General features: G+C 46.5%; 1 protein-coding gene across 1 annotated transcript in view; it reads left to right on the forward strand.

Moving 5' to 3' along the window:
- Positions 1 to 27530, forward strand: part of TMEM245 (transmembrane protein 245) — a 533540-nt gene that overhangs the window by 81755 nt on the left and 424255 nt on the right. The gene's annotated exons all lie outside the window — the stretch shown is intronic.

Below are 27530 nucleotides of genomic sequence, written 5' to 3' on the forward strand. Positions count from 1 at the left end.
AGAGAAGGAAGGTACTTTAGCTTTTCCTTGTTAATGAATCAAAACCCCTTCCTAGACCTGCACATTCGAAGCACCTGCCATTCGGGAATTATCTGTGTGACAAAAAGAGGCTCAGACGTTTGAAAGCAGCATGAGGAAGGCAGAAAAGACACTAGCAGAAGCTAGATGTAATGCAAAGCTGAGAATGTGGAGAGCAAGTACATCACATGCAGTGAAGTTATTTTTAGCAATTACACAGGAAGGTGATGGAAGTGTTAAACTTAAAGCTAAAAAGGAATCTGAAGAAGGTGCAGAATAGAAATTAGGCAAAAATAAAAAGGTAGCAGACATCGAAAGCGATTCAGATGATGGATTTATAACTCAGTTGTTGCAGGATTTCCCCCCCACCGTATAATGCAGTTACATCAGTAAGCCAGAATAAAGTACTGAATGTTGCCACACTTCCCGATGCACAAAGCCAGGTTCAAATAATTCCAAATGTACCTACTGCCATTGTTGCACAGGTGCCAGAGCTTTATCCGACAGTTCCAATTGTCAATACAGCTCAGAATGTCACAGTTCCAACTATCCCACAGCGAGTTCTGAATTCAGGAATGACATAATTTGAGTCCCCACCTAATGTACAGACACCTGCACAAGTCAGGAATCTGAGGCAGACAATGCCAATGTATTCCCCAGTAATTTCACCACAGAATGTTGCCCCGAATCGGTCAAATCCAGCTTCTGGTACAGTATTAACTGGCCAGGGTAAAAGATGAATGTTTTCGCCAAATCAAACAAACTTGTCAGGGCCAGAGGCATTGACAGTTCCTGTAACAATAGGTCCAGTAGTCCCATTGTATGCCCAGGGTAATAATAAGAGTGGTCCACAGATTCCAAATTCACTATCAGCAATGAATTCACCTTTTGGGACTAATGCAGACATAGAGAGACTGAGCACTACTGTGCCAGCCATGACCCCTATGAATTCATTTGGTTTGAATCAGACATATGATAGAATAGGTCCACTGATTGATGTGACATGTCCCACATGCTGTACAGGTTCATCTGTGTTAGCTCAGGAGCAGGCTATGAGAACATCCTGTGTTCATCAACAGCCCCTATCTCGAGTAAATTACATTAGTTTAGAAGGGTTATCAGCACAATAATTCACTGAATGGTTATACAATTTGAGTGAAACATCAGTTCCAGGAAACACGCCTGAGGGAGAAAGGACATTAAATATGGCTAGATTGAAATTGGAATTAAATGAAATGATTGAGGGAACACTTGAAATGAACAGGTTAGATTCTTGTGCAAGGATGTTACCCTTCGAGCAGGACAGATTCATGAGAAATTAACTAATTTGGCTGAGAAATATGAAATTGAGCTAAATCCAAACAGTTGAAGAAGAGTTACAGATTGGAATTTTTTTGGAAACACATTGCGAACATGAGATCACCTGGAATAAAAATTCACATTGAGTCAATTCAGAGTATTTAAACATGGGGAGCATTAGATACATGGGAAGGCAGATGGGCAAAGGAAAGTGGTCTGAAGAAAAAGCCGACTATCTTGAAATGATGTACACAAGGCTGAGGGAGCTGCAAAAATGATGCCAATGAGAGAAATTCCGGGAGGGAATTTTGTTCATGTCCCAAGGAGCAGAAGTGACAAACTGGCATTCACAAATAATTGCCCAAAGTTGAGGGAGAATCTAGCGGAATGGTACCAGCAAACAGAGTTTCGTCAAGCTTGCAAAATGGCTGTGGAAAGATTTGAACACTTTATTTGAAATTGTGGTTCCAGCTGATTTATGGTTGAGTATAAGCGGGGTGTTGATTGGCCAACCTGTGAGCCACGAAGGGATGCAGTAACAGTAACCTCTGCGGAGGTGCTGAAACCTATTACAAGGTGATTGAGGTTTTGTAAACTAGAGTTTCCCCGTAAAGATATTGTTTGGTAAAGGATTGACAGGACATCTTGGGAGACTGAGGAATCTGTTCAGGCTTAATATTAGAGATTGTTGCAGGCTTTCAAGCAATACAGCTGCACATAGATTATTGAACTGAGAGACATGATTCATTTTGTGTTTAGATTTGTTCAAGGATTGAAGCCTGAAATTAGCAATATGAATCGGAATCATTTGATTTGCTGGCAAGGAAAGCCAATAGATGAACTATTGCATTACGCAAAATGCTGTAGTCCTGAGATTGAATTGAAGCAGAAAAGGTTAAGGGAAAAGGCAAGGGTGATGCAAATCAAGTCTGCCCAAGCAAGCAGCAGGTACGCGGGGATCACAGGGAATGATGAGCGCAGGAGGAATGCAGGGAACTCGGCAGCAAGGAAATATGGTGCCTCAGTTCAGAGATAGCGATCGTGGAATTCGATTAGGTCCGAATGTGAATGATCAAAATATGAAGAAAAGGCTTCTGTGTCATGAATGCAGCAACGTTGGACATTGGGAACACGACTGTCCCTTTAATAATGTAAATAATTTGGTGCAAGGTGGTGTTGTGCAGATGGTTGACAACAGTCAATTTCAAAATCCAAGAGTTCAAAGGCCCTGAAATTAAAACATGAATGTTCGTACTGGAGAAGCACAAATGCAGGTTCCCAACAAGTACAATATACCCAACAGCAAATTCAAGCCCTACAGCAAAAGCAGATACCACAAGCTCTGATGGCACAGCAACAGGTAATGGATCCTCAGAAGAACGCAAACCAAAGAACAAATGCAAATGTAAATCAGTTAATCACTGTAGGAGGCTGGCTGGCTTGTAGTGGGTACCAAATGTACGTACACCTTGCGCCAGGTCCAGTTATCCCTTATTAGTAGAAGAGAGGTGTTTCTAGCAGCTTAGGCTGATAGAAGGTAGCTATGGCAAAGCAGCTTAGGCTGAACTAGGAGACATGCAAAGCTCCTACTATACCACTTATATCATGTGCACAATATCATAAGAAAACACAATAGACAGAGTTACTAAAAATAAAGGTACTTTATTTTTATGACAATATGCCAAAAGTATCTCAGTGAGTACCCTCAGTAAGAAGGTAAGTAATATACACAAGTTATATGTACACAAACCACAAATAGGTACGTAAGAGTCAGAAAAGTAATGCAAACAGTGTAGAATTACTATAGGTTGCAGTAGGCAAGCATAGGTCTAGGGGCAACACAAACCATATACTTCAAAAGTGGAATGCGCATCACGCATGGACCCCAGACCTATGGGAGCTTGCAGAGGGTCGCTGGGACTGTAAGAAAACAGTCAGGGTGTCCAAGATACCCCACCCCAAGACCCTGAAAAGCAGGAGTAAAGTACACCTACTACCCCAAGAGATCACAATAGTCATGATAGGGGGATTCTGCAAGAACCGCAAACACCAGCGGTGCACTGAAAACGGATTCCTGGACCTGAGGACCTGCAAAGCAAGGGGACCAAGTCAAATAGTCGCAACAGTGTCCGGGGTGGGGGGGCAGGAGCCCAGAAAACCCCGTATGAAGGTGCAAAGAAGCTGCCTCCGGTTGGAAGAAGCTTGGAGTTCTGCAAGACAGAAAAGGACTAGGAACTTCTCCTTTGGAGGAAAGATGTCCCACGTTGCGATGAAGCTTGCAGAGGTGTTCCCACGCAGAAATACCGAAAACAAGCCTTGCTAGCTGCAAGGGTCGCCGTAGAGGTTTTTGGGTGCTGCTGAGTACCAGGAAGGGCCAGGATGTCACCACTTGGAGGAGGAGACAGAGGGGGCGCTCAGCAACTCAGAGAGCCCTCATAGAAGCAGGCAGCACCTGCAGAAGTACCTGAACAGGCACTTGGAAGATTTGTGAACCGGAGTCCACGCAGAGTTACAAAAGAGGGTCCCACGACGTCGGAGGCCAACTCAGCGGATTGTGCACTGCAGGACGGAGTGCTGGGGACCCAGGCTAGGCTGTGCTCAAAGGAAATCCTGGAAGAGTGCACAGAAGCCGGAGCAGCTGCAAATCACGCAGAACACAGGTTTGCAGTCTAGTGTGGGGAGGCAAGGACTTACCTCCACCAAACCTGGACTGAATAGTCACTGGACTGTGGGAGTCACTTGGACAGAGTTGCTGTGTTCCAGGGACCACGCTCGTCAGGATGAGAGGGGACCCAGAGGACCAGTGATGCAGTCTTTTGGTGCCTGCGTTAGCAGGGGGAAGATTCCGTCGACCCACTGGAGATTTCTTCGGAGCTTCTGGCGCAGGTTGAAGGCAGGCTACCCCCAGAGCATGCACCACCTGGAAACAGTTGAGAAAGCCGTGAGGATTAGGCGCTACAATGTTGCTGGTAGTCGTCTTGCTACTTTGTTGCGGTTTTTCAGGCGTCCTGGAGCAGTCAGCGGTCGATCCTTGGTAGAAGGCGAAGAGGGAGATGCAGAGGCACTCTGGTGAGCTCTTGCATTCGTTATCTGAAGAATTCCCCAAAGCAGAGACCCTAAATAGCCAGAAAAGGAGGTTTGGCTACCAAGGAAGGAGGATTGGCTACCAAGAGAAGTAAGAGCCTATCAGAGGGAGTCTCTGACGTCACCTGCTGGCACTGGCCTCTGAGCAGTCCAGTGTGCCCCCAACACCTCGGTTTCCAAGATGGCAGAGGTCTGGAACACACTGGAGGAGCTCTGGGCACCTCCCCTGGGAGGTACTGGTCAGGGGAGTGGTCCTTCCCCTTTCCTTTGTCCAGTTTCACGCCAGAGCAGGGCTGGGGGATCCCTGAACCGGTGTAGACTGGCTTATGCAGAGATGGGCACCATCTGTGCCCATCAAAGCATTTCCAGAGGTAGGGGGGAGGCTACTCCTCCCCAGCCCTTCACACATATTTCCAAAGGGAGAAGGTGTAACACCCTCTCCCAGAGGAAATCCTTTGTTCTGCCTTCCTGGGCCACGGCTGCCTGGACGCCAGGAGGGCAGAATCCTGTCTGAGGGGTTGGCAGCAGCTGCAGTGGAAGCCCCGGAAAGGCAGTTTGGCAGTACCCGGATTCTGTGCTAGAGACCCGGGGGATCATGGAATTGTCCCCCCAATACCAGAATGGTATTAGGGTGACAATCCCATGATCTTAGACATGTTACATGGCCATGTTCGGAGTTACCATTGTGACGCTATACATAGGTAGTAACCTATGTATAGTGCACGCGTGTAATGGTGTCCCGCACTCAAAAAGTCCGGGGAATTTGCCCTGAACGAAGTGGGGGCACCTTGGCTAGTGCCAGGGTGCCCACACACTAAGTAACTTGGCACCCAACCTTCACAAAGTGAGGGTTAGACTTATAGATTACTTATGTGCAGTGAAAAATGGCTGTGAAATAACGTGGACGTTATTTCACTCAGGCTGCAATGGCAGGTCTGTGTAAGAATTGCCTGAGCTCCCTATGGGTGGCAAAAGAAATGCTGCAGCCCATAGGGATCTCCTGGAACCCCAATACCCTGGGTACCTAAGTACCATATACAAGGGAATTATATGGGTGTACCAGTGTGCCAATGAGAATTGGTAAATTTAGTCACTAGCCTGCAGTGACAAATTTAGAAAGCAGAGAGAGCATAAACACTGTGGTTCTGGTTAGCAGAGCCTCAGTGATACAGTTAGGCACCACACAGGGAACACATATAGGCCACAAGCGTATGAGCACTGGGGTCCTGGCTATCAGGATCCCAGTGACACATAACAAACACACTGACAACATAGGGTTTTCACTGAGTACTTGGCCCTGGTTAGCAGGATCCCAGCGAGACAGTGAAAACACCCTGACATATACTCACAAACAGGCCAAAAGTGGGTGTAACAAGGCTAGAAAGAGGCTACCTTCCTACAATCACACAATATTCATTGATAGATTTCAGTGATGATGGAATGAGTGAAGAATATATAGTGAGAGTTCAGAAGAGAAAGAAAGTGTGTTAGCTGCCTCATTGGCGGTAGATGAGCATGGTCTATATATGAATGCGAGTGTTATGGGTAACAATGTTTCATTCCTGGTTATCACTGGAGCAGCTTGTTCCACTGTCAGATCTGAAGACGTCCCTAATGTGCCCCTTTCAGGAAAGACAGTTCAGGTTGTAGGAGTAGCAAGCCAGCATTTGGTAAACTCCATTACAGAGGCCGTTCTGTTCAAAATAGGAACATTTTAGGATCTGCTCCGATTCGTAGTCTCTGATTCTAGTCCCAGGAGTCTGTTAGGAAGAATTTGCTATGTATATTAAAATATTCTATTACTTGTACTCATGAATGGATGGCAATCCTAACAAATATTGATGATGACACCTCCAGTCAGACTCATCACATTGTTTCTTGCAGTGACAGTTAAAATACTTGCCTGATCAATTACAAGACATAGGCCCTCATTATGACATTGGCGGTAAGTACTGCTTGCCGCCAGTGTGAGAAAGTAGCCTCTTTCTAGCCTTGTTACCCCCACTTTTGGCCTGTTTGTGAGTGTATGTCAGGGTGTTTTCACTGTCTCACTGGGATCCTGCTAGCCAGGGCCCAGTGCTCATAGTGAAAACCATATGTTTTCAGTATGTGTGTTATGTGACACTGGAACCCTGCTAGTCAGGACCCCAGTGCTCATAAGTTTGTGGCCTATATGTATGTGTTCCCTGTGTGGTGCCTAACTGTCTCACTAAGGCTCTGCTAATCAGAACCTCAGTGGTTATGCTCTCTCATTTCTTTCAAATTGTCACTGACAGGCGAGTGACCAATTTTACCAATTTTCATTGGCTTACTGGAACACCCTTATAATTCCCTAGTATATGGTACTGAGGTACCCAGGGTATTGGGGTTCCAGGAGATCCCTATGGGCTGCAGCATTTCTTTTGCCACCCATAGGGAGCTCTGACAATTCTTACACAGGCCTGCCACTGCAGCCTGAGTGAAATAACGTCCACGTTATTTCACAGCCATTTTACTCTGCACTTAAGTAACTTATAAGTCACCTAGATGTCTAACCTTTATCTGGTAAAGGTTAGGTGCAAAGTTACATAGTGTGAGGGCACCCTGGCACTAGCCAAGGTGCCCCCACATTGTTCAGGGCCAATTCCCCGGACTTTGTGAGTGCGGGGACACCATTACACGCGTGCACTACATATAGGTCACTACCTATATGTAGCTTCACCATGGTAACTCCGAATATGGCCATGTAACATGTCTATGATCATGGAATTGCCCCCTCTATGCCATCCTGGCATAGTTGGCACAATCCCATGATCCCAGTGGTCTGTAGCACAGACCCTGGTACTGCCAAACTGCCTTCCTGGGGTTTCACTGCAGCTGCTGCCAACCCCTCAGACAGGCATCTGCCCTCCTGGGGTCCAGCCAGGCCTGGCCCAGGATGGCAGAACAAAGGACTTCCTCTGAGAGAGGGTGTTACACCCTCTCCCTTTGGAAAATGGTGTGAAGGCAGGGGAGGAGTAGCCTCCCCCAGCCTCTGGAAATGCTTTCTTGGGCACAGATGTGCCCAATTCTGCATAAGCCAGTCTACACCGGTTCAGGGGACCCCTTAGCCCTGCTCTGGCGCGAAACTGGACAAAGGAAAGGGGAGGACCACTCCCCTGACCTACACCTCCCCTGGGAGGTGTCCAGAGCTCCTCCAGTGTGCTCCAGACCTCTGCCATCTTGGAAACAGAGGTGCTGCTGGCACACTGGACTGCTCTGAGTGGCCAGTGCCACCAGGTGACGTCAGAGACTCCTTGTGATAGGCTCCTTCAGGTGTTGCTAGCCTATCCTCTCTCCTAGGTAGCCAAACCCTCTTTTCTGGCTATTTAGGGTCTCTGTCTCTTGGGATTCCTCAGATAACGAATGCAAGAGCTCATCCGAGTTCCTCTGCATCTCTCTCTTCACCTTCTGCCAAGGAATCGACTGCTGACCGCGCTGGAAGCCTGCAAAACTGCAACATAGTAGCAAAGACGACTACTGCAACCCTGTAACGCTGATCCTGCCGCCTTCTCGACTGTTTTCCTGGTGGTGCATGCTGTGGGGGTAGTCTGCCTCCTCTCTGCACTAGAAGCTCCGAAGAAATCTCCTGTGGGTCGACGGAATCTTCCCCCTGCAACCGCAGGCCCCAAAAAGCTGCATTACCGGTCCCTTGGGTCTCCTCTCAGCACGACGAGCGAGGTCCCTCGAATCCAGTAACTCTGTCCAAGTGACTCCCACAGTCCAGTGACTCTTCAGTCCAAGTTTGGTGGAGGTAAGTCCTTGCCTCACCTCGCTAGACTGCATTGCTGTGAACCGCGACTTTTGCAGCTACTCCGGCCCCTGTGCACTTCCGGCGGAAATCCTTTGTGCACAGCCAAGCCTGGGTCCACGGCACTCTAACCTGCATTGCACGACTTTCTAAGTTGGTCTCCGGCGACGTGGGACTCCTTTGTGTAACTTCGGGTGAGCACCGTTTCACGCATCCTCGTAGTGCCTGTTTCTGGCACTTCTCCGGGTGCTACCTGCTGCTAAGAGGGCTCCTTGTCTTGCTCGACGTCCCCTCTACCTCCTGGTCCAATTTGCGACCTCCTGGTCCCTCCTGGGCCACAGCAGCGTCCAAAAACGCTAACCGCACGATTTGCAGCTAGCAAGGCTTGTTGGCGTTCTTTCGGCGGGAAAACACTTCTGCACGACTCTACAAGGCGAGAGGGATCCGTCCTCCAAAGGGGAAGTCTCTAGCCCTTTGCGTTCCTGCAGAAACCGCAGCTTCTTCAGTCCAGTAGAAGCTTCTTTGCACCCGCAGCTGGCATTTCCTGGGCATCTGCCCATCTCCGACTTGCTTGTGACTTTTGGACTTGGTCCCCTTGTTCCACAGGTACCCCAGATTGGAAATCCAGCGTTGTTGCATTGTTGGTTTGTGTCTTTCCTGCCTTATTCCCCTATCACGACTTCTTTGTCCTTTGGGGAACTTTAGTGCACTTTGCACTCACTTTTCAGGGTCTTGGGGTGGGCTATTTTTCTAACCCTCACTATTTTCTAATAGTCCCAGCGACCCTCTACAAGGTCACATAGGTTTGGGGTCCATTCGTGGTTCGCATTCCACTTTTGGAGTATATGGTTTGTGTTGCCCCTATCCCTATGTGTCCCCATTGCATCATATTGTAACTATACATTGTTTGCACTGTTTTCTAAGACTATACTGCATATTTTTGCTATTGTGTATATATATCTTGTGTATATTTCCTATCCTCTCACTGAGGGTACACTCTGAGATACTTTGGCATATTGTCATAAAAATAAAATACCTTTATTTTTAGTATAACTGTGTATTGTGTTTTCTTATGATATTGTGCATATGACACTAAGTGGTACTGTAGTAGCTTCACACGTCTCCTAGTTCAGCCTAAGCTGCTCTGCTAAGCTACCATTATCTATCAGCCTAAGCTGCTAGACACCCTATACACTAATAAGGGATAACTGGGCCTGGTGTAAGGTGCAAGTACCCCTAGGTACTCACTACAAGCCAGTCCAGCCTCCTACAGCCGGCGTGCCGCACCGGATTACCAACAACCATATAATGACCCACACATAGCATTCCGTCACTATACAGCAACACTCGCAAGTCCGCCAGCCCAAAGGTCAGTGATAAACTGGCAGCAGCAAAACCCACACCGTTACGCCAACACGAATCACCACGGCAGACATTCAGTGGCGCTAAACCATTGGCGGTACATACCGCCGCACTCAAAATACGCACAACCTAACAAAACAACTCCACGTTGGACAATTCAAACTACACACACCTGACACACATGCACACACCACACGCACACCACTATAAAACACACACCCACATTACCCACAACCCTTTATGACTAAAAACAATTGCCACAAGAGAGATAGCAAGATCACAGACAAGACCACAGCCACACACCACCATCACAAATACACCATCCATGCACCTTACATCACACATCCCAACACATCACCCCACACACCCTCACACTACACCCATGGCACCATACGACACCCCAGGCTCTCAGAGGAGGAGCTAAGGGTCATGGTGGAGGAAATCACCCGGGTAGAGCCACAGCTATTCGGATCACAGGTGCAGCAGACATCCATTGCAAGGAAGATGGAGCTATGGCGGAAAGTCGTGGACAGGGGCAACGCTGTGGGACAGCACCCCAGAACAAGAGATGACATCAGGAAGAGGTGGAACAACCTACAGGGGAAGGTGCATTCCACAGCAGCAAGACACCAACTCGCTGTACAGAGGACTGGCGGTGGACCGCACCTACTCCCCCACAACTAACAACATGGGAGGAGCAAGTCTTGGCAATTATGCATCCTGAGGGCCTGACAGGAGTAGGAGGAGGACTGGACTCTAGTAAGTCAAATCTCTATTACTATCACCCGCCCCCCCACCTGCATGCCAACACATACCCTTACCCACTCTCCCATCACTTTACCACTCCCACACACCCCACCATCACAACCCACCCCTCCCAATACAAAGCCCTGCATGTAACACTAATGCTCTGACCCCCATCACAGATCTGCATGGACACCCATCAGTAAAGCATGCACAATAGAGAGAATCACCTAGCCCACAAAATAGCTACTCACACAAGGCAAAGCCGACAGGGCAATAACAACCATAGAGGGCAACACACCCATGCACAAGATGACACACACACAGAAACAATAACACTGCATTTACTTTCCCACAGGTCCCCCACCCAACGTCACCGGAGAGGAGGAGGCAGCAACAACCAGTCCCCCCTACATAAGAGGCCCACAGTGATGACAGCCGCTCTGGACGCCTGGCTCTGGATGACCAACCTGGCCCATCAGAGATCTCTGGACAGTCGGTTACTCAGGCACAGTCCCATACCACCACAGAGCCTCCCCCCTCAGGAAACACCAGCGCAGTACCCACCCAATGGGTCCATACCTCCGGTACCAGGACACGTCAATCAGCAGTGTGTCCACCACTACAGGGACCCCAGGCCACCCCACAAACACAGGACGATCAGGGACCGGGGGTCAGTGGCAGTGGGCACACGGTTCAGGGGACAGAGGCACAGGACAACAGGAAGGCTGGGAGGACTGCTTTGTGACAGGGGGAAGACTGGAGGCACTCACCAACATCCTGGGAGTATACCACCATTCCCAGGAGACGATGGGCCAGATACTGGACAAGTTGCAGGAGACCCACCGGCTGCAGAATGGACAGTACCTGGGGATCAGGGAGGCTTGAAGGACATCCACACCACGCTGGTCACCATTGCAGGGGTGCTGGCAGAAATGGCCAACACCATGAGGGAGGCAGTGGCACACCAACGGGCCCCTGATACTAGCCAAACCGATGAACAGCCTTCCGCCTCCTTTGCTGCTAGTGGACAGGAGGCCCCGCCACAGGAACAGGCCACCAGTACCCCATCCCCTGCAGAAGGAGAACCACCCCGCAAACGGTCCATGCGATCCAGGCAGAATCCAGAGACTATTGCAAAGACCCCCGCAGGAAATAAGACTCTCCTGATTGTCACCCTGTCCACCTTGAACTGCCATTGCTCCACTTCCTATGCCCCCTTGGACAATGCACCTGTGATACAAATAGACTGGACTCTATCCTGGACTTTCCTCCACCATCACCCCAGCCTATTTGCACATCCCCCTCTACTTACTAGCACTTAAATAAACACAATTTGAATAAATACAAGTATGGAGTCTGTCAAATGATGGAATTATGTATTCGTTTAACAAGCTTTAAACACTGCAATACACCTGTACAGTAATGCATACATAGGAATGACCTGTAGTTGGCTGCAGGAACAATAGTAGGGCACAAATATCTGCAAATAGAGCTGCCAAAGGCTACAGTAAGTGGCAATAGAGGTGGGGAAATCAGCCTGCCAGTGACAATGTCAAACACACAACTTTCAATGTAAAGTGAAATTACAGTGTCTTACCTGTGTGTCATTGGAAGTATTGTTGTATTATAGAACTTCTGTTGTCCTCATTCTCATCCTCTGCCTCCTCATCTTCACTGTCCACAGATTCCACTGCTGCCACACGCCCATCACCAGCCTCATTCTCCTGCAGAAAAGGCACCTGGTGACGTAAGGCAAGGTTGTGCAACATGCAGCATGCCACAATTATCTGGCAGACTTCCTTTGGTGAGTAGTACAGGGATCCACCTGTTAGATGGAGGCAATGAAACCTGGCCTTCAGGAGGCCGAATGTCCTTTCTTTTCTTCCTCTTGTTCGCCCATGTGCATCATTGTAACGTTCCTCTGCCCTTGTCCTGGGATTTGTCACAGGGAGTCCGTACCCATGAGAGGTTGGGGTAACCAGAGTCACCTGCAAATATGAAGGGACAACTGTTAGACACACACTAACCCTTAGGGCCCACACCCTACACCAACACCTATTGGGTGGGAACCGGGACTCACCTATTAGCCACACCCGGTGCCTCTGGAGCTGAGCCATCACATATGGGATGCTGCTATTCCTCAGGATAAAGGCATCATGCACAGACCCAGGATACTTTGCATTGACATAGGAGATGTACTGGTCCGTCAGGCACACGATCTGCACATTCATGGAGTAAAAACTCTTTTGATTTCTGAACACCTGTTCATTTTTCCGGGGGGGGTGAACAAATGCAATATGTGTTCCATCTATTGCCCCAATAATGTTAAGGGTATGTCCCATTGCATAGAAATCCGCTTTCACTGTGGCCAAATCCTCCACCTGGGGGAAAACAATGTAGCTGCGCATGTGTTTATTCAGGGCAAACAACACTCTGGTCAGCACTATTGAGAACATTGGCTGAGACATTCCTGCTGCCAAGCCCACTGTCACTTGGAAGGAGCCAGTTGCCAAGAAATGGAGCACTGATATCGCTTGCACAAGAGGGGGGGATCCCGGTGGGCTGACAGACACCAGATATCAGGTCAGGTTCCAATTGGGCACACAGCTCTGTGATTGTGGCCCTGTCCAGTCTATAGGTGAGGATAATGTGCCTGTCCTCCTTTGTTGACAAGTCCACCAGGAGCCTGTACACGGGGGTGTCTCCATCTCCTACTCGTCCAAAGCGGTTGCAATCTAGGGGGCAAACCGTGAGCAGATGGTCAGCATTCCATTTTTCCAAACGCTACACTACATTGCATGTTGTGATTGTAACAATATTTTGTTGGATAGGCCCAAATGGTGCCTATGTGTACTGCAACGCAGTTAAGTGCCATGGCCTTGCCCCTCTCTGAAATGGTGTCCGCCTGTCCTGTAAGGAGGGACAGGTGGAAATGAGGTAATTCCGCTGACGTCGTGCGCCGTTGCGGGAGGCGGTCAAGAACCGCCGTGCAACTCCTCATTGGATACCAATGGGCCCTATGGGTGACAGTGTCCAATGGTGATGTACGCCAGTGGTGACGGTAGGCACCGTCGCGGACGTGACCGCCATTTTCTCTGTTCGCTCACTTGCTAGCTGACCTTCTACAGGAGAGGACCTACACTGCAGGTGCTGCTGTGACCTGTGTCTGGAAGCTTCAATGGCTCAAGTGTCTTGGGAAAGGGCCCCCGCCTTCTCTTCGTAGGAGTTGGAGAGACTGGTGAATGGGGTCCTACAGTGGGAGGACCTGAGACGCTGGGCATGGAAGATGGCGGAGGCCCAGCTGGGGATGGCCTCCCAACGAGGAAGACCCCCCGGATCGCCTGCATATTGGCGGAGATCTATCTGGAGCTGGTTGGGGGCATCAGAGCAACCACAAGGGGGTGAGTACAGGGCCCCAATATACTACTTGCATCCGGGTGGTGGATGTGGTGGATGTGGGCCTGTGGGTGCCCCTAGGGCAGGCCGGACATTGCAGGAAAGGTCCCATGTTGGGCAGGGTCTGATGTGTACATCTCCTCCAACCAAGCTAGTAGGCATCCACCACTGGGCAGGGGTATGTGGGCCTCAGCTATGCTGCAATTGGCGTTGGGTATCCCTGTCCATGCGCTGGTGACTAGCATTGTTACTGTTAGTGCATTGCCTAGTGCTTAGGGCTGTTCCCTGGGTGCGTGTGTGTCATGTACATGGTGGTGTTGTTGCCGCCATTGACCAAGGGTATCCTTTGTCTCTCCCTCCCCTTTTTGTTTTGTCACCCTGTCCTTATGTGCATTAGCGTCATCTGGAGGAGGAGCAGAGGCCCCGGCGACGGGGAGAGCTGCATCCCACAGATCTCAGGATACCGAATCCACTGACAGTAAGGGCACCAGTGGGACGGAGCGCGAGGGGAGCACCATGGTGGAGACTGGAGGGGACAGTTCTGACAGTGATACCTCCTCCGATGGAAGGTCTCTGGTGGTGGCGGACACCTCTGTGCCCACCCCAATTACAGGTACAGTCGCCACCCCCGTACCAGTACTGCCCTCCCAGCAGCCCCTCAGCGTTCCCTGTGTCCTCTCCCACTGTCTCGGCGCCCCCTTCTCCCAAAGTACACAAATGCAAGCACTCAGACACCCAACAGCCACCTACCTCACAACAGTATCCAGCCCATGCACCTGCACCCACACACAGCAGACAGACACCTCCTACAACCACTTCCTCCTCCTCCACTCCCAAACCTTCACCCTCTTCCCACCACAATGTCCCTAAGAAGCTTTTCCTCTCCACCCTTGACCTGTTCCTTACCACTTCCCCCCATCCTTCTGGTTGTGCCAGGGTGGCCAGAACCCAAGCGAGCACCTCAGCCACCCAGTCCACCGCCACAGTAGTGTTGATAGCTACTGCAGGTGGGAGAGAATCCCGGGCACCAGGCAGCAACACTGCAGGGTGCCTGTGCCAGGTGCATCAAGGAAGGGCAAAGAGGCACCACAAGCTGCGACAGAGAAGGGCATGGGGCCTGCACCAGCAGGCAGGAAGGACAGGAGGGCTAGTGCTGGGACTCATTCTGAGCCCCCACCACCAACCATGGTGGTTCAGCTGTCCAGGGCTGCAGGGGAAGGGCTGAAGCCTCCCCCCACCACTGCCAGCAGCACCACCGCCAGCACTACTGCCAGCAGTAGCAGCCGTTCAAGGCCGAAGGGGATGGGCTGGAGCCTCCCCCCCCACCACTGCTAGCACCGCCATCAGCATCACTGCCAGCAGCAGCAGTCCCAGTGGGCCGCCGTCCGAGGCTGCAGGGGATGTGCTGGAGCCTCCATCCACCACTGCCAGCACAGCCACTGCCACCACTGAGCAGCCGTCACTGCCGGTGGACAGTGTGTAGTCCTGCCTCCATGAGCTGTTGTGCGTCCTTGCCCCAGCAAATCCTGTGGGTCTGACACCCAGGTGAGAGACTGTGACCTTGCACTCCCCAAGATCTGCATCACAGGGCACAATGCCCCCTCCAGAACCAGTGGAAAAAGCAATCCACTCACCCCATCCTTCCTAGGATGAAGCACACTGGGCACAAGGCCCCCTCCAGAAACAGCGGAAGAAGCCATCTACTCGCCCCATCCTTCCCAGGATGAAGCACACTGGGCACAAGGACTGCTCCAGAACCAGTGGAAGAGGCCATCCACTCACCCCATCCTTCCCAGGATGAAGCACACTGGGCACAAGGACTGCTCCAGAACCAGTGGAGATGCCATCCACTAGAGAGACTGTGGCCCTGCACTCCCCAGGACCAAGCAGTGGGCAAACCACCCACTTGAGAGACTGTGGCATTGCACTCCCCAGGACGAAGCAGTGGGCAAACCACCCACTAGAGAGACTGTGGCCTTGCACTCCCAAGGACATTGCAGAGGGCATGTAGCCCTCTCCAAGACCAATGGTATTGTTCCATCTTCCGGCTGAGGTACCCCCCCATTCCCTGTCCCCCTCAGGTGCCTGTGCGTTTTCGACCTGATGCCCCTGCAGTGTTCTCTCCGTGTTGTTGCAGGAGTGAGGGGGGTCTTGGCCTATGTGATGTGGCCCTGTGGCCCACGGACATTGAGGACTGGGCAGTGTCAATCCATTTGTAAATATATTTATACGTTTCTATTTTGATGCACTTATTCCTAGTTTTTTTTCGTATTACACTCACTTTCTTCAAATCATTTTGTCCTTGCATTATTCCTGAGGGGTATGGGTAAGTATGTAATGTTACTGCATGTGTTTGTGTGTATGGTGTTGAGGGTGGAGGTGTTGCATGTTGCATGTGTGTATCACTCTTTTTTTCTCCCCCCTCCGTTGTGTGCTATGCGGCAGTACTCACCGTGGTTGTCTTCGCCAGCGTTGCTGCTCAGAATGCAGGAAAAGGTAGACGAACAGGGGAAATATGTGCAGCTCAGGCTCCATGGCGTCGTGGTTGTTCCCTGAGACTCCAGAGATGAGTTCTTTGACTTCTGTGTTCTGTTCCCGCCGCGCTTTTGATGTTGTTGGTACCGCCCTGGAAAAGGTGGTGGATAGGCCTGCCGTAATACAATGGGCGGTACATTGTCTTCCGCCTGGCTGTTGGCAGTTACCACTGTGGTGCTTGTTGATACCGCTGTGGCGGTCGGTGTGTTAAAGTAGCTGTCTGTCTGAGCGGTTTCTGCCGTGGTCATAATTCCATTTTTGTTACTGCCGGCCTGTTGGCGGTATTACTGCCGCTTTATCACCGACTGCCAGGGTTGTAATGAGGGCCATAGTTACGCTGAATGTTTGGGTTCTCTCTGGAAAAGATATTGGATTTATGCTAGACGTTAAACCAGTCAAAGTGACTGTAAAGCCAAATGCAGTTTTCCCCCAGAACGCCACTATATAACACGACCCCAGAAGTAATTGAAGGTATTTCCCCAGTAATTGTAGATTTTGTTGAGCAGGGAGTTTTAAAAGAAGTGATGGGTAGCCCATTCAATTCACCAGTTACGAGATTGCAAAAGCCAAGTGGGAAATACCCATAATTCAGGGTGAACGAAAGGTTTGAGACAGGTGAACTGAACTGTGGTATCCTGTGGTCCTGTAGTGCCAAGTCCAGCAGTAATTTTGTTTCAGATTCCATGTGAAGCAGAATGGTTTTCAGTTATTGATTTGTCACTGGCATTCTTCACTGTGCCTTTACATGAGGATAGTCAATTCCTTTTTTCATTCCGGTTTGGCAACCGGGTGTATTCATGGTGCAGTACATCACAGGGGTTTTCAGAATACCAGTCAATTTTTTATCAGATTTTGAAGAAAAATTTAGAGTCTCTGAACATGGCGTTTCAGACTGCTTAGTACATTGATGACCTGATGGTTGTGTCCAATACATGTGAAGCTTACAGACAAGATTCCATAGCATTAGTGAACCATTTGGGTGAAAACTGACATACGGTTTCCCCTATCAAGTTACAGTATTGCCAGAAAGAAGTAAAAGATTTGGGTCACCAAATTGAGAAATGTGCAGGGAAAGTGTCCTGAGAGAGAGTTGCAGCAATTATGCAAATGCCTGACTACACAAAACTTTTGCCCAGGTTTGTCAGGAATGTGATGGTTGTGCCCTTTCTGTTTTGACACAGTCGCATGGAGGAACAAACTGACCAGTGGTACATTTTTACGCCACACTGGATCCTGTCGCTGCTGCTTTGCCCAACTGTTTAAAAGCTTTGGCTGCTTCTCGTGTAAGCATAATTCAGTGCAAAGGCATTGTGATAGGACAACCTTTTACTGTTTATGTTGCACATTCAGTTCTTTTGAACCCAATATTTGACCAGTGCCTGTCTCGCCAGTTATGAGTTATTGATCCTTGGATCTGTCAATGTGATTATCAAGAGGTGTGCTGTACTAAACCCTGCCACATTATTGGTGGTAAATGTTAATGATTCAAATGATGTTAATGAAATGGAAATTGAATGCCTGGTGTCACTGAACTGTGCGCCCAACCTTGACCTGATATTTTGGATACTCCTTTTGAGGAGAATGATCAAGTTGTATTTGTTAATGGCTCCTGTTTAAAAGAGTGAAAGTACTCTGAGAGCTGGTTATGCAGTCTGCACCATCTCGGGAGTAGTCAAAGCTTCATGGCTTCAAGCAGTCGTTTCTGCCAAAGTAGCCTAATTGGTTGCTCTTAAAACATGCTGAGTTTCTGAGCAGCTCAAAGTGACAATATTCACAGATAGTCAGTACAGATTTGGTGGTGTGCATGATTTCAGGCAGTTTGGCACCAGCGAGGATTCATGACCTCAGAATCACCCATTTGAAATGGTGAAAAAATTAATAGTTTGTTAAATGCTTTGTATTTATCTTAGAGGATCGCAGTTGTAAACTGCACCCCCTCCCAGAAGTCCAATGATTGTCTCGTTGGGCAATGCCTACGCTGACCAAATTGGCAGATATTGTGTACACCATTGCATCGCATTCAATGAAGAGTGGAGTGGTGGAAGTGACACAGGTGAGACAAATCAAAGTTTCTTGATGTCAGTGGTTGAAACCTGGGGTGAAATTCAAAGGTTGCAGGGACAAGCAACAGAGAAAGAATACAGAGGTTGGACCAAAGCAGGTTGTGTTAAAAGAGAGTGAGATGATGTCTAGATTTCGAATGAAGGGAAAGTTGTGTTGCCAGATTTTGATGAATTTGATCGCTAGATATTACCATGGTCAGGTTAATCTCGGCAGAGATGCAATGATTCACACATTCAAACAGACATGGTACAATCCCGGATTTAGATTAGTTGGAGAAGGGGTTGGTCACAGATGTGTTACTTGTCAACAGATTAATTTAGGGAAACACACAGTGGTTAATTTGAGCCACATAGGCAGATCGGGAGGTCCATTTAAAAGAATACAACTTGATTTCATTGAGATGTCTGCTTGTAATGGATAGAAATATGTATTGGTTGTTGTGTGTGTGTTTTCCTACTGGATCGAGGCTTATCCAACACGTAGAAATGACAGTCTCACTGTAGCTAAGCTGTTGCTCAAGAAACTGATTCCCAGGTTTGTGTTCCTGACTTCGTTGGAATCAGATGGAGGAACTCATTTTCATAATGAAATCTTAAAGTTGTGTGCAGCACTGAATATTGAGCAAAAATTGCACTGAAATGGCCTGATGCATTACCATTAGCCCAGATGAGCCTTGACCATGACCCTTAGCTTCTCCTCTGAGAACCTGGGGTGTCTTAGTGGTGCCATGGTTGTAGTGTGAGTGGTATGTGTGAGGGTGTGTGGGGTGATGTGTTGGCATGTGTGCTGTGAGGTGCGTGGATGGTGTATGGGTGATGGTGTTATGTGGCTCAGATTCATTGGGTGCTCCTGGCTTGTCTCTCTCTCAGTTGGCAATATTTTATTTCATTGTAAGGGGTTGTGGGTATTGTGGGTGTGTCTTTTATATTGGATTGGGGGTGTGGGGGTGTTGTGTGTATGTGTGTCCGGTGTGTATAGTTTGAATTGTCCAATGTGGTGTAGGTTTGTTAGTGTGTGTGTATTTTGAGCGTGGCGGTGTGTACTGCCAGTGGTTTACCACGGTTGAATGACCACCGTGGTGATTTGTGGGTCGTGATGCTGTGGGCGTATTTCTGTTGACGTAACGGTGTGGGTTTTAGTACCGCCAGTTTATCACTGACCTTTGTGCTGGCGGACTTGTGTGGGTGTCTGTATAGTGGCGTATTTCTGTGTGTGTGTGTCATAATACCCGTAATGGTATACCGCCGCGGTCACGGCATGTTGGTGGCCGTCAGCATGGCGGTCGGTGGCATTTACTGCCAGGGTTGTAATGAGGGCCTATGTTTCTAGGAGCAAGTGAATGCAGACGTGTGTTTTTGTTTAAGAGCGTTTGGGATTTTATGCTAGAAGGATGAGATCCCGCTGTACCTGGTGTATATCACATCTGTGGCAAGAACGCTTATTACAAGTTACCGAAAGGTTGGGATGGCACATGCTATTTAGGAGTGTTTTTTTCCAAAAACCTACCAAGAAGACAATATTGCCAATCCAGCAGGGGCTGAAAGACTTAAAGTGAGATTTAAAAGAGGAGCAAGGGGTTCAGAGATTACAAGTGATATTTGTGGAGCTTTCATTCCATCAGTGGGCGTAATCTTGAACAATATAAAGATAAGGAAGTTATCAATGATATAAATAAAATGTCAACTGATTTTTCAGGTGCAATGATCTTGATGGACACAGAAATGGTTGTGGCAAGATCTTTGATTTTGCAGAATCTCCTTGCATTAGTCATCCTTTTAGCAAAGGAAGGTTGAGTCTGTTGAGCTTTAAAGTCACAGCACTGTTACACTTACATTCCAGACAACAGTAAGGAGATACCTATCTAAGACAAGTCTGAAAGATTACTTGAGTGACCTGAAGGAGACAAATGTTTGGGAGACAATAGGTGAAGGATTCTCAAAGGTAGGTTCTTGGATTGAACATCTAGGAAATGGATATTTGAGAATGACCCTGAAACCTTTATTGATTGTGATAGTGTGCATAATTAGTGCACCTGGATTTTACAAGGCTTACAATTTCTGGAAAAGACAGAGTACATAATAGACAGAGGAGGGATAAAATTGAAATAGAGAATATGAGAGACTGGTATTATCAGACAATGGAGAGATATGGCAGTTATTGCAGACCTAGATCTATGCGTTATCAAACCATAAGGTTTTGATTTGTCCTCATTGTTAATGAGAAAGTTATTTTGTGATGGCATAGATTGTCGTCAGAGGAGGGACTGAGAGAGATCAAATTGTATTAATATATTAGTGGCATAGAAGTTAGCATATGATGACTAACTTCCATTTAAAAGTCTAATAGAGACAATAGATTAGAAAAGTAAAATGTGTGTACTTGAAATATGGTGGACCATGTGGCCACCATTCATATTAGATATTACGTTTGCATTTATATTAAATAAAGTACTGATACAAGTTAATGTTAAGAGTGTTCTTTCTAAGATGGATTTAAATGGATTTTATTAAAGTGAGTTACATGTGTGCAGAAAAATAAAGGCAGGTTTAAACCAGTTGTTACATGTTGTAAATAATGTTTGAAATTAAATAAGTTACTTTGCATATTTGAATTGAATTGTAAGCGTGCAGTAGGTTTTATTAATGTATTAATAATTGTAATAATGTGTATTAAGACTTTCTTAGTTTGACTGCACCTGAAAGATTCCTTTTGCAGCAGTAAAGGAAAATTATTTGTTTATTCTGTTCCCTCTGACCTGAATTATTTCCCTCTGTTGCTGATGTGATGTTGAATGTCCTATTGTGTTGAAGGCGAAGAACATGTTTCTGTATTAGCTATGTACCAGTATTTGTTCTAGCTGTTGAACAAGACATAAATTTGTAGTTCTCATGTAAAAAGTTGCTTAGTTTATTTTATGTATCATGAGTGAGGATCCTGATGTTGCAATCAACTAGAAAATTAAATATTTGTTGTAAATGTTTGAAATTATTGAAATGACAATGCACTTTTGCTGAGAAAATCTGAAATAGTTACAAACTTGATGGTGCCATCTACAGCCTTCGGACGCTGGATTTTATGCGTAGAAATGAACCTACCTGAAGGACCAATGAACAGACCATGAGTTTTTCTAATTAGTGAGGAACTTTGGAAATTTGAAGTTAGTTTGTGTTGGAGTTAGTTCGAGTGAGTCTACTCTTGTCTGGAGTCTGTCCATAACTCTACCAGATCCTGTTTACTTCTGTCTTAAGTCTGCTGCTGTCATCTTTTGCCTTCTCCAAGTCTCCTGATGAGCTTGCTCTTAGTCTTAATTACCTCATTTGTTTACGTTGTTCAGTACTAATATGCCCAATTTATTCTGAACTGCTGACTTGTCATCAGGGCCAGCTTTAGCGCTGCTGGCTCCCTGTGCAGCAGACTTTTTTTGGCACCCCCCGCCCCATGACCACCTCCTCGGATTCCCTCACTACCACCTGGCAAATGTGCCCCTCATCTCTCCATAGCCCCTCATTCACATACACTCATTTGTTTTAAAGCGCTTCTAAAGGCTGGTTTTACTAATCCACTCAGCTAACCACATTAAATATAGTTATGTCCTTTGCAGCTAGCACATTAACCCTCTGTGCTATTTTATGGCGAGTCAAACATGCTGCTAGACAAAATTCCCATCTTTCATTTTAATTGTTTCCTGAAGGCTGGACGCACAAGGAATTTTTGAGCAGGTGCTTTTAAATTGCAATTCCTCCCCCCCCCCCCACCTAGGTCAGCGTCCCCCAATCCTGGTCAGGACTCGGTGCAGCTGCTCCGCTCTCACCATCCTAAAGCCTGCCCTGCTTGTCATAAGTGCAGCTCGTGTTCTGCACCGTCCTGATGCTGCTGACATCGGGAGAAAGTGACTTTTTCTACCCGATGAAGTATTGCTGTCAGCTGTCCCATGAGGAGAGTTATAACTAAATGTGATTTCTTGTTTTCCTTTTTAGCTTAAATGATTACACCTGCATATTTCTGTACAGAGTAACCCTAGCTAAATGATTTTTCCAAATTCTAAATTTGTGTTACTGATTGGAATGGCCCAGCCCTGAAATCTGAATGTTAAAATTGTATTTTGATGATTTACTAATGTAACCATCATCTGCTTTGAAATCTGATAGAAATGTGCATATCATATTGTTGTTAATCTATGTTATTATTTTGGAGTGTTTAACAGTATTGATGTTTAGTAGGTTAAATCTTTTTAGATGTTTCGGGCAGCCTACGGTTTTTATGTACGTTTATAACTTAGTTTTGTGCATCATATACATTACATTGATTTTATGATTGTAATAAAGCCTTAAAACTTTATTCAGTTTTGAGTTTGATGTAGTGTTGTTCATAGTGTCTAGAATTGTTTATGGCTTTATGTAATTGATTTGTGATTGAATAAATCTGACTACTACATTCTTCGCCAAGCTTTAAGATCTAGTTGACCTCTCGTTGTGGGAATAGTGATGTTGTCTCTCCAGTGTGTTTGTGGTTTCTGAGCCTGAGGGTGGGAGAAGACCTTCCTGGCTAATGACCTGCTGCTCCCAGTTTGCAATCCTAGGAAGATGGCTCAGTGGGTTATTGGCCTGCTAAATAAACGTTTGTGCAAAGTTGCAAGTCACTGGCTCAAATGGCATGAATGTAGCTCAGTGGGTCAGGACAGCAGCTGCAGAGAAATAGGCCACTGAAAGTGTCACAAAAGCATGTCCACACCTATCCGTGTTGCTTTTCAAAGACCAAGATCAAATTTCAGATGCTGTTCTTGAGTGCGGCATGAGCTGTTCTAGGCTTTACAGTTAGTGAAGGCATTATTTGAACCCTGAATGGCTAAACACATAAGGTCCCAAAAGCGAGACCTATTTGCTATGAAAATGCTTATTTAAACAATGTCGCTATTTGTGGGAATTAGAGCTAAGGAGGTCCTTTTAGCACACGAAATTGCCAGTAAATTAGTATATGTAGATGCAATTGTATTTATAACAAATTTCGATTGCTCCGAGAAGATCGAATCAGATGCCAGTAGAGCTCTTCAACCTCAATCACTGTGCTTCTCTAGTGTGGTGAGTTTCTTTTAGCATGAATATGAGAAAGGCGATCATTTAAAAAAGCGAAACTTGTTTGAGGCTACAGCTGTGCTGCTGTGGCACTTTGCATGATGTGGCCAGAACAGAAGACGTGTTTCAAATAGACCTTTTGTTCCAGCTCCAAGAACGGCATCAGAGTAATTTCGGAATGTTGAAGATAAATGAAAATTTTGCAGAGCCACAGAGAACCACCTCATACTATTTTAGTTATGCTGTTCTACTTTTGTTATGCTTTTTTTTGGAATTTCATTTGTACAGCTGTATCAAAAAGTGTTTAATGTATTGGCGCTGCACTCATCAAGTGGTCGTTGTCTAGGGGACGCGATGACCGGATGTCCACTTTCAGGCTCTTTGGAATGCTTAAACATCTGAGACTTGACAAAAGTCTCTTCTGATGTTTTTAAAGTAAACATGCCTTTAACTTGGAGAACCTAAAAAGCATGGCTGTCAAGTATTTGTGAAGTGACAACAAGCAGCTTTGCACCTTTGTTGCCTTTTCCTTGCATTTGCATTTGTATCTACAGGGAGTGCAGAATTATTAGGCAAATGAGTATTTTGACCACATCATCCTCTTTATGCATGTTGACTTACTCCAAGCTGTATAGGCTCGAAAGCCTACTACCAATTAAGCATATTAGGTGATGTGCATCTCTGTAATGAGAAGGGGTGTGGTCTAATGACATCAACACCCTATATCAGGTGTGCATAATTATTAGGCAACTTCCTTTCCTTTGGCAAAATGGGTCAAAAGAAGGACTTGACAGGCTCAGAAAAGTCAAAAATAGTGAGATATCTTGCAGAGGGATGCAGCACTCTTAAAATTGCAAAGCTTCCGAAGCGTGATCATCGAACAATCAAGCGTTTCATTCAAAATAGTCAACAGGGTCGCAAGAAGCGTGTGGAAAAACCAAGGCGCAAAATAACTGCCCATGAACTGAGAAAAGTCAAGCGTGCAGCTGCCACGATGCCACTTGCCACCAGTTTGGCCATATTTCAGAGCTGCAACATCACTGGAGTGCCCAAAAACACAAGGTGTGCAATACTCAGAGACATGGCCAAGGTAAGAAAGGCTGAAAGACGACCACCACTGAACAAGACACACAAGCTGAAACGTCAAGACTGGGCCAAGAAATATCTCAAGACTGATTTTTCTAAGGTTTTATGGACTGATGAAATGAGAGTGAGTCTTGATGGGCCAGATGGATGGGCCCGTGGCTGGATTGGTAAAGGGCAGAGAGCTCCAGTCCGACTCAGACGCCAGCAAGGTGGAGGTGGAGTACTGGTTTGGGCTGGTATCATCAAAGATGAGCTTGTGGGGCCTTTTCGGGTTGAGGATGGAGTCAAGCTCAACTCCCAGTCCTACTGCCAGTTCCTGGAAGACACCTTCTTCAAGCAGTGGTACAGGAAGAAGTCTGCATCCTTCAAGAAAAACATGATTTTCATGCAGGACAATGCTCCATCACACGCGTCCAAGTACTCCACAGCGTGGCTGGCAAGAAAGGGTATAAAAGAAGGAAATCTAATGACATGGCCTCCTTGTTCACCTGATCTGAACCCCATTGAGAACCTGTGGTCCATCATCAAATGTGAGATTTACAAGGAGGGAAAACAGTACACCTCTCTGAACAGTGTCTGGGAGGCTGTGGTTGCTGCTGCACGCAATGTTGATGGTGAACAGATCAAAACACTGACAGAATCCATGGATGGCAGGCTTTTGAGTGTCCTTGCAAAGAAAGGTGGCTATATTGGTCACTGATTTGTTTTTGTTTTGTTTTTGAATGTCAGAAATGTATATTTGTGAATGTTGAGATGTTATATTGGTTTCACTGGTAATAATAAATAATTGAAATGGGTATATATTTTTTTTTGTTAAGTTGCCTAATAATTATGCACAGTAATAGTCACCTGCACACACAGATATCCCCCTAACATAGCTAAAACTAAAACCAAACTAAAAACTACTTCCAAAAATATTCAGCTTTGATATTAATGAGTTTTTTGGGTTCATTGAGAACATGGTTGTTGTTCAATAATAAAATTAATCCTCAAAAATACAACTTGCCTAATAATTCTGCACTCCCTGTAGATGCGAGGCAGAAATACCTCTCAGTCAGGATAGTGAAATCCATACGGGCCCGATGGCCCCTTAAATACGCCCTTTGTTATGGACCTAGCTGAAGTCTTGAATTGGAAAGACCTGTTTGTACATCTGGTTATTTTCCTTTTAGCACTATTCAAATACCGCATCCCGTGTATGAGTGAGAGAAAAACCTTGGCACGAGTTTGTTTTAAAACATGAGCTCACTAGAGAAGCCTCTAAATACCCATTCATCTTTTGCTGGCATGCATCACTTTCAGTTGTTTATCTGACCTGCTAAAGAACACGCTTAAAAAGGCAATCCATCTCTGAATGAGTCATATTTGCTTTGAAGCCCTAGTACAAAGTGAGCTTTGTTTGAAGTTTTTTCAAGTGAGTCTAACTGTGTTACATAAAATAGAAACCCACACACTTGAATGCCATGCTGTTTGAGTCCTACAGTAAATAAATCTTGTTTAGTTTGAATACATTTTGAAACGGTGCTTTTAATGAATACGTGCACCAGAGACAAACTGTGAAGTAAAAAACACCCTTTGTCTCTTCCATAAGATGAACTGATGGTATTTAGAAATTAAGACGTGGACTTAACGACTGTCAGGCCTGTGGAAGACTCATCGGGTGTCATGCAACGTGTCAGCCAGAGCCCAATCTGCTTCTGATTATGTCCCAAATCTAACTGCCTTTCAGAGGCTGCAGATTATTGAGAACGCTAAATTTCAACTGTGTCACTTGTACATAAATCTACATTGGATAATTATAGAGCTGTAAAGTTGTTAACTGGGTAGTGGAAAGCACCGTAAAACTGTAACCATGGTAATAATGAGAGAGTCAGGGCGGATTGGTTGAACGATGATCGCTGGTGGGGACATTGTAATTCAATTGTGCTGTTTATGAGGGCACCGGAATTTATTGCAGTTGTTTTTGATGGTGTTGCATAAAATTGTCAGTGTTGTGCTCTTATTTATGAGGTGTGTTTTTTATGTTCTACTGCAATATGTGGCTACAAAGGGTTCAGTTTGGCGCCCATGGCTGTACGGTTGGGAGCCATTGGCTTCCTTATCAGAAGTATGGGCTAGGTTCCTGATATTATCTTGTGCTTTTCGATTTTTGGTTTGTCCAGCACTTTTGGCAGAGTTGTCTCTTGGGTTTCGAAATAAGACTCAATAAGGGAGAGAAGGGTAGTTCAAAGAGCCATCGTCTGTGGTTGGCGATAGTGTTGTGGCAGTTTTATTAGGGCATATTAAGGGTCCAGTCCTGGCAAACCCTGCTCCCTTCCTCCAGAATCTTAGCATTAGTGCATAACTTGCCAACTAACTTCAGTTTAAAGCATTGCATGTGAATGGTAGTCTACAGGCTACACTTACATGTTGCCACATCCTATTCCTTTACTTTTGTGGAGAGGTGATAATGCAAGTCCTCACAGCGTATTGTTCTGCCACTTAGTAATGTTGCCATGCCCTCCCTCGTGGACATACTCTCACATCTTTCTTTGTGTACCTTCAACATGCCCCGTACGATGAGCTTCAAATAATTCTATTAATTTCAAGGACCATTTTCTTCCAGGCTGGCGGACTATTGCTGTGATTTGCAGTACTCTCTCTTACAGTGCATATTGAATAGATTTTATCCAGGTGCTTTCAGTTTTTCGATTCATTGCTTCATGTGGAATGCTTGCATTAGGCCTCAGCTGAGTGCAGGCTCTCCACTAGCTGAAAGGTTTGATTGTTGCAGACATTGCCTCCTGGGTCATATGTTATTGTATGGAGAACTTCTACATCAGCAGCCACACCATCATGGTCGCTATATCACCAACTATTGTATCACCATCATCATCATTATTACAGAGTTATTTTAGAAATGACCACTACTTTGGAACCCCCTACACTATTTTTTAAGATACTTTTTCAACTAATGGTGAAATGGTGCCACAAGGAACTTCAATCCCCCAGGAGAGAACCCATAAAGCGACCTCTCTCCCGCTAAAGGAAAACATTGGGAATCGTGCGAAGGCTATTGAGCAGCAAAAATCACAGCCACGTGAACCGTACCACTGAGT

Source organism: Pleurodeles waltl, chromosome 2_2 (genome assembly GCF_031143425.1).
Source record: "Pleurodeles waltl isolate 20211129_DDA chromosome 2_2, aPleWal1.hap1.20221129, whole genome shotgun sequence".
Taxonomy (NCBI): domain Eukaryota; kingdom Metazoa; phylum Chordata; class Amphibia; order Caudata; family Salamandridae; genus Pleurodeles; species Pleurodeles waltl.